General features: G+C 41.7%; 1 protein-coding gene across 16 annotated transcripts in view; it reads left to right on the top strand.

The window, feature by feature from the left end:
* The first annotated feature begins 268 nt into the window (after window positions 1-268).
* The window catches only part of ZNF362 (zinc finger protein 362), a 162,253-nt gene continuing 150,727 nt past the window's right edge, over window positions 269-11,794 (top strand). For 5 of the 16 annotated variants that reach the window (XM_085604000.1, XM_085603975.1, XM_085603978.1 and 2 more), the window contains exon 1: window positions 277-577. The gene's annotated coding sequence lies outside the window, so the exon portion shown is untranslated. Of the gene's footprint in view, window positions 578-1,063; window positions 1,120-11,794 lie in introns of those variants that run through there. The other 11 variants (XM_085603993.1, XM_085603982.1, XM_085603972.1 and 8 more) reach the window with 5 other exon arrangements.

Genomic DNA, 11,794 nt, shown 5'->3' with positions numbered 1-11,794 from the left:
CTCCCCTCTGCACACCTACCGTGCTAGCCTCGTAATTATTTCTGCACATTCTGGCAAAATGCACCCCCATAAAAATAAACACTTGTAGTGCGCTCATTTCATTAAGGCCAACCCCCAGTATGCAATCGTAGTTTGTCTTAAAACGTCAATATTGCTAAAAAAAATATAAGCATGTTTTTAAATAAATGCATAAGGGAGACTCCCAGAATACTAAGAAAGGGGAGGAGGCCCATGGGAGAGAGAGGGAGAGAAGGGGGTGGGGGGAAGAGGGAAAATGCTTTGAGGAAATATCATTGTAAATGAGGTTTTCAGTTCCTCTCTTGGGTTTGTGCATTGGGCAGAGAGAAGGGGCTGCTTTTGGTGAAAAGCTCTTTGGAAATCAAACCTCCTGCCTGCTTGCAGGACCCAGAAGTGAACAGCAGGCGACCCGGAAGGTTTGAACTCAAGTCTTCAGAGCAAAGCCAGGGGAGAGAGAGAGAGGGAGAGAGAGAGAAAGAGAACATCCCCAATCTCTTTTTTTTTTTAGCTGGAGTTGTATATGCACATTCCCCCAAAACGCTGCAATTGCACAAACAAGGTCTGTATATGCAAAATCTTTTTTTTTGTCTTCCTTTGCTCTTCGAAACTCCTTTGGGGCTGAATGAAAAAAAAATAATAAAACGGGGGGGGAGGGAGTAAAAAAGCGTGCATGGGAAAGAGGGATTAGGGTTTTTTTTAGAATCAGAAAAAAAAGCTCTTTTTTTCGCTCCTTCATCCCTCCCTCTCAGCCGATTGCTAAAGTTGCGTTTACTTTCTCTCTGTTCGTTTTAATTTGTTTTCCGCGCGCAACCTTCAGATGCAGTGCGGTGCATTTTTATCAATGTCTGCAGTGCATTTATTTCTGTATTATTGCTTTTATGGCTCACTGTCCCTTCCAGCCACCTCCTGTCCTAAAACTGCAGATCGCACGCTTCGGGTTTCGATGCTGAGAAGAAAAAAAAATGGCCTTTTTTTTCCCTTTCGCCCTCGCTTTTTTTTCTTCCTCACTTCTAGCTGCTGCAATTCCAGTCTAGCAGCCTGGGCGACGGAGGGAGGATTTGCAAGCAGAGCTGCTCCATTTTCGTAGAATAAGCCAACGATGTGAATGCTTATTTTTCCGCATTTTTGTTAGCCCAGAGCTGTGGTATTATTGAACCGGCGTCGATCTCTTTCTACGGAACTTCTGCAAAATCTTTTTTTCTATATATTTTTTTTTGCAAATGAATCGCGCCGCGTAGTGTCATCTGTGTTATTTTTCGTATTTTGTTTTGTACAATTGTATACATTTCCCCGAGTTGCAGATGTGCTCTGTAGCCTCCCCTCCCGCTTTTTGGATTTCGCTCGTCCTTTTTGTGCAGATCTGCAGAATATGGCGTCTCGTCGCTGTGCCCCGTTTCAAAAATAAGCTCAGGCTGCCATTTTTGTTTTTCTTTTGTCTGCAAATTTTAATAAAAAACTGTCTGAGAATGTGGGAGAGGCACATTGGAAGGGAAGAGAAGGGGCCACCTCACGGGGAAGAGGATTAATTTTTTGGCAAACTTTTTTTTTTTTTTTTTAAAGGAATTTTGAGAAGGGAGGGAGAAAGGGGCGGAGACATTTCATGTGCTGTGTAGACTGACTTACGTGATTGCTGAAAGCGCTTACGATTTAAAGCGCCTTTTGACCATTAAAACATTTAAAGTATTTTGTTTTCTACTATTTTATTCTTCTATCTGCATTTTTATTTTCGCTATGAGAAATGAAAGTTTGCGTTGTTGTTACTGTAAATGGAGCACGTTGCCTGGGGACTACTTTGAAATCTTGTAACGGGGGAGGATAACTAGTTACAAATCAAAGAGCAACAACCTGTGCTTATTTTTAATTTTATATAGGTTCGATTTATATTTGAGTGCCTAAGAATTCAGAATCATGCCTGTCCTACGGCAGAACCACGAGAGCCCTTGTACTCCGAGCTTTTGTGTAAAAATGTAACCTTAAATATTTGTGTTGTTTAAGACGAGGCATCTTTGTTTGGAATTCTGAGAACGACGGCCGTTTTGTACAGATCCTATCATGGTAGTTGTTCTGTAAAACATGGCGGTTAAACAGTTTTTAACCCAAAAAGCGTAACGTTACGTATACATGTTACGTGTTTGATTTTTAGGGGACGTTTATTCATGCTAACCATCTTTGCGCTGATTGTAGTGGGTGAATGTGGGTAATATGTTTGGGATGGTAGTAGTTCTTACTTGTTAGTGGGTTTATTCCAATGATGCCCACCCCCCCCACCACCGTTTCCGAGGTCCATGTGTTAGTAACTTGTCCAGAATAACATTTTTGCTTTGCATTTAGTTTGTTCTATTATAACACCAGGACTACAAGTCCCAGAATCCAAAGGAAAATACCAGGAACCTTTAGGGCCCTGGCGTGGTATTGTTTAAGGGAACTTTCTGGCTGCATTTTGGTGGTCAGTCTGTTTCAGAACTTCCAGGAGAGTTCAGTCCAAAGTGCATGGATCTGTAAGCAGATTAGATTTGTGTCTGACTGAGCCAGGGCAAATCAAACCCAAATCATGTTAGTCTCAAAGTTTTGAGTCGCATGTCATAGTTGGCAATTGGCAGTGTGTTAAGTGTGGCACTATCCCAAAAGTCTGGCTTTTTAACCAACATCACTTTGTATGCTGGAACTTGTAGTTTCACTTTCCCATTTGAAACATAGACTTAAGTGTCTGAGCAGCTGTAGATTTTTCAAATAGGCAAGGTCATAGGCCCCTTGATTCAGTTGTGTCCTATATGTTTGGGTCACCTCTGCCTGATTAGGTGGTGTAATGCCGTCTTGGGTCCCCTCACAGAGTTAGTTGCATGTAAATCCAGTATTTGTAAAGCGTGAACAGCTACCCGAAGGCATCCCGGCGCTGGGGGCTGTCGGGAAGATTAAGCAAGCTATTGACCAGAGTCACATGGTGCTGGGCTGACCTGGTGCCGGGGATCGAACCGTGAGCCCCAGATTCTAGCGTCAGTCGCCCTGGCCACGGTACCACATCTCTTCTTGTTGAGGCTTTCCTACTGGTTATGTCTCTTGCAGACGGCGACTCCTTCTGATTTTGGACTACAATCCAAGGTGGTCTCCCATAAATTTACTTGTGAGTACTACAGACTGGGCTCCCTTACCTTCAGATTTCTATAGGTCTATCAAATTTAGGCCCATCTTCTCCAGATTTAGTGATAATTAATCTTGAGATTAGTGAATATTGTATACTGCACGCTGAGGTCACATCCCGAAGATTTGGTAGTGTGAACTCCAAAGATTGGGATCAGATTATTTTAGGATTTATCATGCATTTGTGGTCGTTATTGGCATCTTTAATTTTTTTATTTTGTACTATGTTGGAGAGTTATTTTTCTTTCCTGGGGACAGGATCAGAGATATTGCTTTTTGTTGACGTGGAGCACTTCTGAACTCACAAGGAACGGCCCCGTTTTTTTATTTTAAGGTGTGACTCTTTAAATGCATGGGTGAAGTGAAGCCCTAAGGGTAAGGTGTGCTGTGACTTGTTCGGCACAGTACAGGCTTGTGCCTGAATGAGGCTAGGTGCCTCCAGCTAGTGGGAGCGGGGAAGAGGGGTTTGGAAGTGAGCCTTGCACACACAAGAATTCTATGTGCTGTTTACTTAAGCAGCTGAGTGCAGCAGAATCCAAAACTAATGCCCCAGAAAACATGTTCAACTTAATTTTCTTCTTTTAAACAAACCTCAGTACACATTAAAGGTACTTTCGTAGAGCAGCATTTAAAAGAGGAAGAAAGCTCTAAGATGGGATTTATTTGAGGACTGCAGTGTTCTAACTCTAGACTGTTCATTGTTAAATGTTCTTTAAAACTGCTGCTGAGAGTGGCATTAAAAGATGTTATGCATAATGGTAGCCTCCAGTCTTGAAATGGAATCCAGAACTCTAAGGACCTTATGTACTAAAGCCTTTTCCTAAAGACCTAGAATGGGTAAAAGCCATTGATTCATCTTGCCCTAAATGTCTTCTGTGATAACAGGCACACTGTAGATGTGGACAGGGACCATGCTACAATGTAACGTCCCAAAACATTTTTTTCAGTAGGATCTCTTTCTTCAGGTAACGGTCACCACACCCGGAATATCACATCTTACTTGTCAATTCTAAAATATATCCACAAGCACTTTCGGGCACAGTGTATTTACTGGGTCCATGTCGTCCCCGGAAAAGTGTAGTATAGTTCCTTCGTGCACAACCAGGTGATTGCAAAAGTCTGCCCTTATTGCTGAAATAGTTCTACGTTTTAATCGTTAATCTAATTTCTCTACTTATCATTATCATGTTTTTATTTTTCACATCCAAAACATAATGACTATAAAAACATCCTCTTTCCAAGATCTTGATAAAGCGTGCACACATACTGTTGGTGCTCTCTTCACTCATGACATTTCAGTTGAACACTTGTGCATTTTGGACCCTGGGGTCGTTTTTCAGGGGTCAACATCCATATGTTAGGTAAACTTGCATGAAAAATTAACAAGCATTGGCATAGCCAATAGGTCTCGCCTTTGGGACCTTTTAAGTGTTTAGCCATGCAACAGTTGCATAACTAAATACTTATAAGGTCCCAAAAGCGAAACCTATTGGCTATGCCAAGCGGCCGCGAAAGTGAAAGCAATTGCGGTAAAGTGCGGCACCCGCGCACATGCACATGCACTGTAGCTCTAGCCTGGCCTGGTAGCACTTTTTGGAGCCCTCTCAATAAGTCTCGCCAGACCAGCGCATGCGCTGGGTCAGGCGAGACCTAAAAATATGCAATTGTGATCTCATGGTCTAGTTAAATGAATAGTGCAGGGACAAAAAACCGGGGTTTGGAAGTATTACCTGGAGTTCTCACTATCTGCTATGAAATGAAACACAACACATGCATTGCACATGGCCTCTATTTAGCTAAAACGCAAATCTCACAGCGTTGTATTTAGCTTGAAATGTTTAGCAGCAAACCTCTGGTCCAAAATTCATCAGGGTTCATTTGAAATATCAGGATTGACCATGTCTCCAACAACTGAGAATTAACAATTCTCTGGTTTAAAGGTCCTACAGTTAGAAGTAACCCACACTGAAATTGATGGAGTGATACCATTGCATATTCTTACTTATTTCTTAAATGAAACATTAGGGTGAAGTAATTACCATCCAAATCATGTCTTTCCATATTCTTAGATCTGGTCTCCACGTTGAGTGTGCGCCTTGGGCGTAAATTGTTTAATCCCAATTTGAATTAGTATTTGGGGACTGAAAACCTTGAGAGGGCTCCTTCCTATAAATATCTTGGAAATGTAATTAGCCAGGATGTAAATTTGAATCTACATATTAGGCAGTTGATAGCAAAAGTTCTTCTCATTTTGTAGGTGTAAGAACTGTGCACAATGTGCAAGGCAAAAAAACAAAACAACAACTGTTTGCCATTCCATAACTGTTTACAGTGTGACGATTACACCAGTTGTATTATACGAGATAAGATCTATCCCCTCTGAAAAACATTTTCTTAATAAAGAAGATGGTAAAACCCTATGTACCCTCCAAAGTATTCGCAGTGCAGATGATCTGGAATTGGAACTCATTTGGGAGTAAGTTTAAGTCTTGAGTAGCTATTGCAAGATCGTGGCATAAAATAAGAAATATGCCCCTTTCACACTCGGTGCACTTTTTAACAATGAACTGGATTTGGATAATCTACAAAAGTACTCAGTGCAAAAGCATATGACTTTTTTAAATCGGCTTCTCCCCTGCCCCCACCTGATTTTGAAAAAAGATGTATTTCCAAGAAGTCCTTTGCTTTACTTATTAAAAAAGGAATTTTGAGTAAGAGCTACACATTAGACATGGAGATTTATAAACAAACCAATCTTCTTGAATTTATAGAGGATACACCCAAAGTAAAATGTTGTAACCTTATCTATCTTTTGTGGTTAACCATGATTTATGTAAATTCATGTTTAACCAGAGAACAAATGGCTTACCTTTACAGGTTAAACTATCTTGGTGGTATAAGAAGGAGACTTTCAGACCCAAGTGGCAATTTTGCACAGCCGGCATCAAGATTTAAAACACATACTACTCTTCTTGGCTGTTGAGTCATCTTGAGTTTGTGCTATTTAAAAGAAGGTTTGTGTTCAGCCCGGTATGGAACACTAATCAAGCTCTCTAGTGTGTTTTGAATCCCCAAACTGTAACTGATGTGCATAGATATTTTATCCTTCGGATACTTACTGAATGTGTATAATTGTTTGTTGTCCACATTGTTTCAGTGTTATCAAACTAATAAGTTTGGATTTGAACGTGCATGCCTTAAATGAGCCCTAGATGATGCATTCAGAGCAAAGAGTGCAGTCCACGAGGAATTCCTGCCCGGAGATTGGTCACATTGACTCAATGCAAAGGGAAGCTGAGCATGTATTGCAGCTCGTAACAACGCCTTTGTTTAGTTGCAGTGTTAGTCTTTCATGGTGTCCTTAACCCTCCTTAACTTGCAAGTTCCTCTCTAATTCAATGATCTGTTCGAGAAGGACGGGTTCTATTCTCCCAATGTCTTTTCATATCCATGTGACAATTTTTGAGAAGACCTGAAGGCTTCTTGAGATCTACAGTCGTCTGGTGCAGTTGTATTTAGCATCTTTTCTGTTGTTTTGTATGCATGATCTTCAACCGAGTGGCTGCATTATTATTCTGTCTGTGTCATTTGTATGGCAAACTGTGTGCCATTACTTTACTAAGGCTTTTTAGCACTGCTGGCAATCTGGGATATTGTACTGCGTATTATAAAGCTTCCATAGAAGATCTGTGACAATGTATTTTGTTGTTCTGATCTATGTATAGCACATTGTGGGATGAAATGCCTATGAGAGGATGATCAGTGGATTGATATTTCATGCATTACTTGCAGTTTTTTGGCAAAGAGACATTCCAACTGCATATTGCACATTCTGAGTTTCTGTGCAAACAGTGGTTGCCAGCTTCAGGGGTGTGAAATACCTATCACGTGATACCGCCCCCCACCCGAAAATATTATTTGGAGTCAAGGACAGCTAGATTTCAAGTTTATTTGGTCTACTGTATACGTAGGCCCAAATCCATGCAGCCCAGACCCCCTCACTGTCCTTTTATAATATTAAGATATGAAAGAGGGTTGTCTGTAACTAAGGCAAGACTTGTGCCCGAATTTATAAGTTCAAACTTGAATGCAGTAATGCAAAGCCCTCACTGATGAGGTGAGGGCTCTGAGGAAAAGCAGTGAGCCCAGTTTTTATTACTGAGAGTGGTTTCAATATAAACATGTTTTCGAAATTTAATATTTGAGACTATGTACAACCTTCCAGATTGCTCCCTGATCATATGCAAATACTAACAGAAGCTTGAACGTAAGATTGGTATTTGGTTTAAAAATAAAATGTACACAAAATATTTTCAACTTGAAAATATGCTTTGCTAAGCTATTGTGCAACTTTACCATTTCTTTGATGCTTCATTTGTAAAAGGAGTTTGATGAATCCTGGTATTTAGTTATAGGTAATCTGTGTGAAACCATTCTGGACAATGTAAGAAATGGAACTAATTGAGGTGTGTGACTTATCCACCTCAAAGAATAATCACAACCATTGTCTGGGTGAATTCTCAAGGTCACTAAATTAATCTGAGCTCAGCCCCCTGACAGCAATGGCATAGAGGAAACGGGCTCAGTAGAGGGCAACATGTCAAGTATTTATGTAGTACCAAAACAGTAATAAAGTCAAAATGTAAAACAATAAGAGTTCCAAACAGAATTAGAAAAGTATACTATCATTATATAAGCAAAATGGCAAAAATCCAATAAGAGGAATGAACCAGAGAGACATACATGTTTTAAGTAGAAATAGCACCAAAAAGCTCAAAGCGCCAACGATGGCCAGTATTTGTGGTAGACACGGTATCCAGACGCAACTTGAGGCTGATCTTGTTGGAGTGCGAGTTGAATGCCCTGGCCAGTTTTGTCCTGGTAAAAGATTTTCCCTTCTGACTTAGTCTTTTAAGCTTGATTCCGCCATTGAGGTGCACTTCTAAAGGCCACCAGGGTCTCGGGGGAGATGCTTAGAGACTCGCAGTGTGTTGGGTAGAGACCAACAGAAGTCTCCAATCTAGGCCCAGTTGCCACTGGTCAGCTGGGTACTTCCATGAATTGGCCTGTTGCAGCTTTTCTCCCTGTAGCCACACAGGAGGTAAGCCAACTGACCCTTGGAGTCTACTTCTCTGTCCGAGTTCAAGAGTGAGCAGGTCCAGTGCTGTAGGGCCACTCTCAGGTCACAGATAGCTGGTTCAGTCCTCTTACGATGTTCTTCAGGTCCGGGTAGTGTTGTCAAGTGGGTGCTTAGAGTGCCACATGTATGCCTGACAGTAGCTAGTGGGCGGGTGTGATTCCGGGCTTTTAACTAACCTATGGGGTAAAAGTTCCCAGGGCCTCAACCTACTCAGTTTTACAGAAGTTCATGTATGCACAGCAAACTGACTCAAAATGCCATGAGTCAGGGCAATTTCAAGATGGCCGAAGTCTTTGGCCACAATAAACTTGGGCTCTGAGGGCTGAGTGCACTATGGTAATATTAGTGTCCTCCTATATCTAATACTTAAATCCAGTATTAAGCACCCACTGTACCCAGAATAAACAAATAGACTGGAGGGCAAACGCATGGTCCTTCGGAACCAGACAATGGATCCAGAAGAAATGTCTTGGCATCCTTTGCTCTCTTCCGTGTGTTCCCCAAGGGTTATATGTAAACCCAGCATACCTGTCAAGCATGATTTAAAACTCCTACAGAATTTGACAGTATAGTGTCAAAAAGGATGCCCACAGCCCCATTCTCCATATTCTGTGGTTTTCAGAGGAGGCATCTTTTCCCAGTCATGTCAGCCCTTTGTTTGTTCCTGGGAGGCATTTCACACCTATTTAAGGCTGAGCAAAGAGATGCATAAGCTGATTAGCCTTCTGTTAGGTCAGGCAAATAAAGGGTAACTTTCTAAAAGTTATTTTTTCTTAAACACGCATTACAAATCTGACTTCACCATTGAATTATAATTTCTATTACAAGTAGTTGTTTAATTATTTTTCTAGCTGGAGCCATTCCCGAGATTCGGTATTAGTATTTTAACCTGTACCTTGGTTTTTTACATATGACAGCTAGGCCTGCCTCAGTGAAAATAGCTTTTATGCACTTGTCACTGTAGGGACATGATAATATTAATTTTCTACGTGTTCCTCTTTTAGATATCATGCACCCTACCTTGTGGGTTGCAAGACCTAAATAGGTGTGACTTGCTAATATTTAAAAGAGATGTTTTACCTGTCAAAGGGCTTATATTGGCGTTTTACAGTGCATGTTTACTGTGCAACTGACTGGCTACTCAAGGTATACAGGAAGCCATGTGTCCACTGCAACTATAGTGGATGGCACAATAGGTGCTGCAGTCCATTAGTGGCATTTAACGTTCAGGCCCTGGGTGCAATTTTTACACCATATACTACGGACATGTAGACATGTTAAATGTGCCAATCAGGATTAAGCCAATTTAACTATGGCTAAAGGGGAGCACATAGACTGTACTGCTAGTTAGCTGGGGTAAAGTTCATAGTTCTAAAGCCAGCAAAAATATTGGGTTTAGCAAAAGACAAACTAGAGTCCCAATTCACACAAGTGCAGCTGCATGTATATGTCTTTCTTTGCATTGGTGTGGATTTAAGAGTTTCAGAAATTAAGAAGCATTTGTAGATGTAAACTTAGTACTGTGCTGCTAGCAAACGTCTGTGAATTACTCTTTTGTGTGAATAAATATACTCCTACACATTGATTATGCAAAAAATTGTTTGGCAAATCAGTCTACCTACATCCCCCAAGGGATTTTATTCGCTCCTGCTTTTGCCAGTAGTAAATGTCCAAAAGGGCAGATTAGAGAGGAGTTGGGGAATGCCTTAAAGATGGCTATTTATGGATTTACACAGACTCCGAGGGCGTTCCAACTTAGGAACTATCTATTATCATCAACTTCCAGCCTCTGTTTTCAGATTGGCTGAAAGTTGGTGAAATAGAAGCACTGCCTGAATCCAAACCATGATATAATATGAGCCCCGTGTGAAGAAGTAAGAAACTCCTCTTTACTCGATCAACACGCAGACAAGTAGAGATACGGTTTTTAATGTGCACCTCCGCATAGGACTGTAGATGCCTTCCACAGAATTTCCATGGTAATTCTCATGAAAACATTCTACGAACTGGAGCTAACTAGCACAGCGCTTACTTCGCGGGGGAAGAACAAGCAACAAATAAAATAAACAAAACAGCAAAGTGAAACATAAGACACTATATAAGCTACTACAAACTGAATTGCTATCACCTGATGCTCAGAACGTAATGCATGGGTTAAAGGACAACAAGGCAGGTTGTTTTTAAAGTGCTCAAGACGAGTAGGCTAAACCCCCTGCAGAAAAGCTCTTTGGCTGCTTCTTACGACTGTAGCAGTTTGGAGGAGGGAAGGAGGGTTGCTGCTGAGGAAAGGTATGCGTTTGCCAGGCTCCCTGCATAGTCGCAGGGTAGACAGGGGCTACTGGGCCACAACCAATGTGGGAAGACTTGTTTCCCAATGATGTCTTGGGGTCTGTCCTACTGTGACTTTTCAATCTGGACCAAGTGCACCCCTTCTGTACTTGACTCTCTGGGTAGAACAGTGAAAGAGTCAGGAAGGTGGCATGAAGAGCAGAGTCAACATTCACACAGTCAAGCAACTAAAAGTAAACTACTTTAATCACCTCAAAACAAAATATTGAAGGATATACAGACCCTTTGTCAAGCAGTACACCTGTGGTGCCCTCTGATACTCCTGGGTTCCCCCTTCCCCTACATATCTGGGGAAAAACCTCAGAAATGGGTATAGCAAAATATTAGGCAGAGGTGGGAATCCACTATGCAGTTACCACATCAGCAGTTCATGGGTCATTTCGAATAGTTCTTGAGCCACGAAGTACACATTGGAAAAAGGTTAACTTCCTAATGGCTGAATTATCTTTGTCAGCCAAGACACAGTCTCAGAATGTTTTGAGCTTCACTGGCGATGACTGCTCTTGGAGTGTGGGCGGCCGGTTCGCTACTCACATGTGCTGTAGAGGTGGTTAGCATGGTAGGTGTGACTGATGAATGCTCGTCTTTGGCTGTTGCAGCCTACAGGCCATTGTGCAGGTCTTCTGCTTTGTCAGTGACAATGGCTCTTGGGGAGTGGGCAGCAGCATAATCTGCCGACTCATTTCCCCTACTCCTGCAGTACCTTCCATTAAGTGTCTGTGCTCCGGAAAATCTAGTCCGCATTCCCGTATAAAAGATCCCCATAGACTTTCTAATGATAGCCATGTCCCCATCCTTCATTGCTTTAATGTTTAGGTCCCAACCCTTCTGCCACCAGAATGCAGGTACTACACTGCCTCTGTCTGGGACAGCTGTATCCACCCTAATCTTGTACCATGCTGAAGCAGAAGCAGTCCAAATGGATCCCACTGGTCCCAGCAATGATTCTCACATTTTACATGGAATCTAGCTACAATAAGTGTGACGCTTATTCACTAAGCGTACACTCGTGTGACACACACACACATGGAAAGTCAACGCAAGGGTCCAGTGTTGCATGGAAAGCGGAAAATAACGCAAGTGTGGCTTGAAGGCCAAACATCAGTGGCACAGAAAAACGGTCTATTATTAACATATTTGTTATGCCAC

This window comes from Triturus cristatus, chromosome 1_2 (assembly GCF_964204655.1).
Source record: "Triturus cristatus chromosome 1_2, aTriCri1.1, whole genome shotgun sequence".
In the NCBI taxonomy this organism is placed as follows: domain Eukaryota; kingdom Metazoa; phylum Chordata; class Amphibia; order Caudata; family Salamandridae; genus Triturus; species Triturus cristatus.
This window is presented reverse-complemented; position numbering and strand designations above follow the sequence as displayed.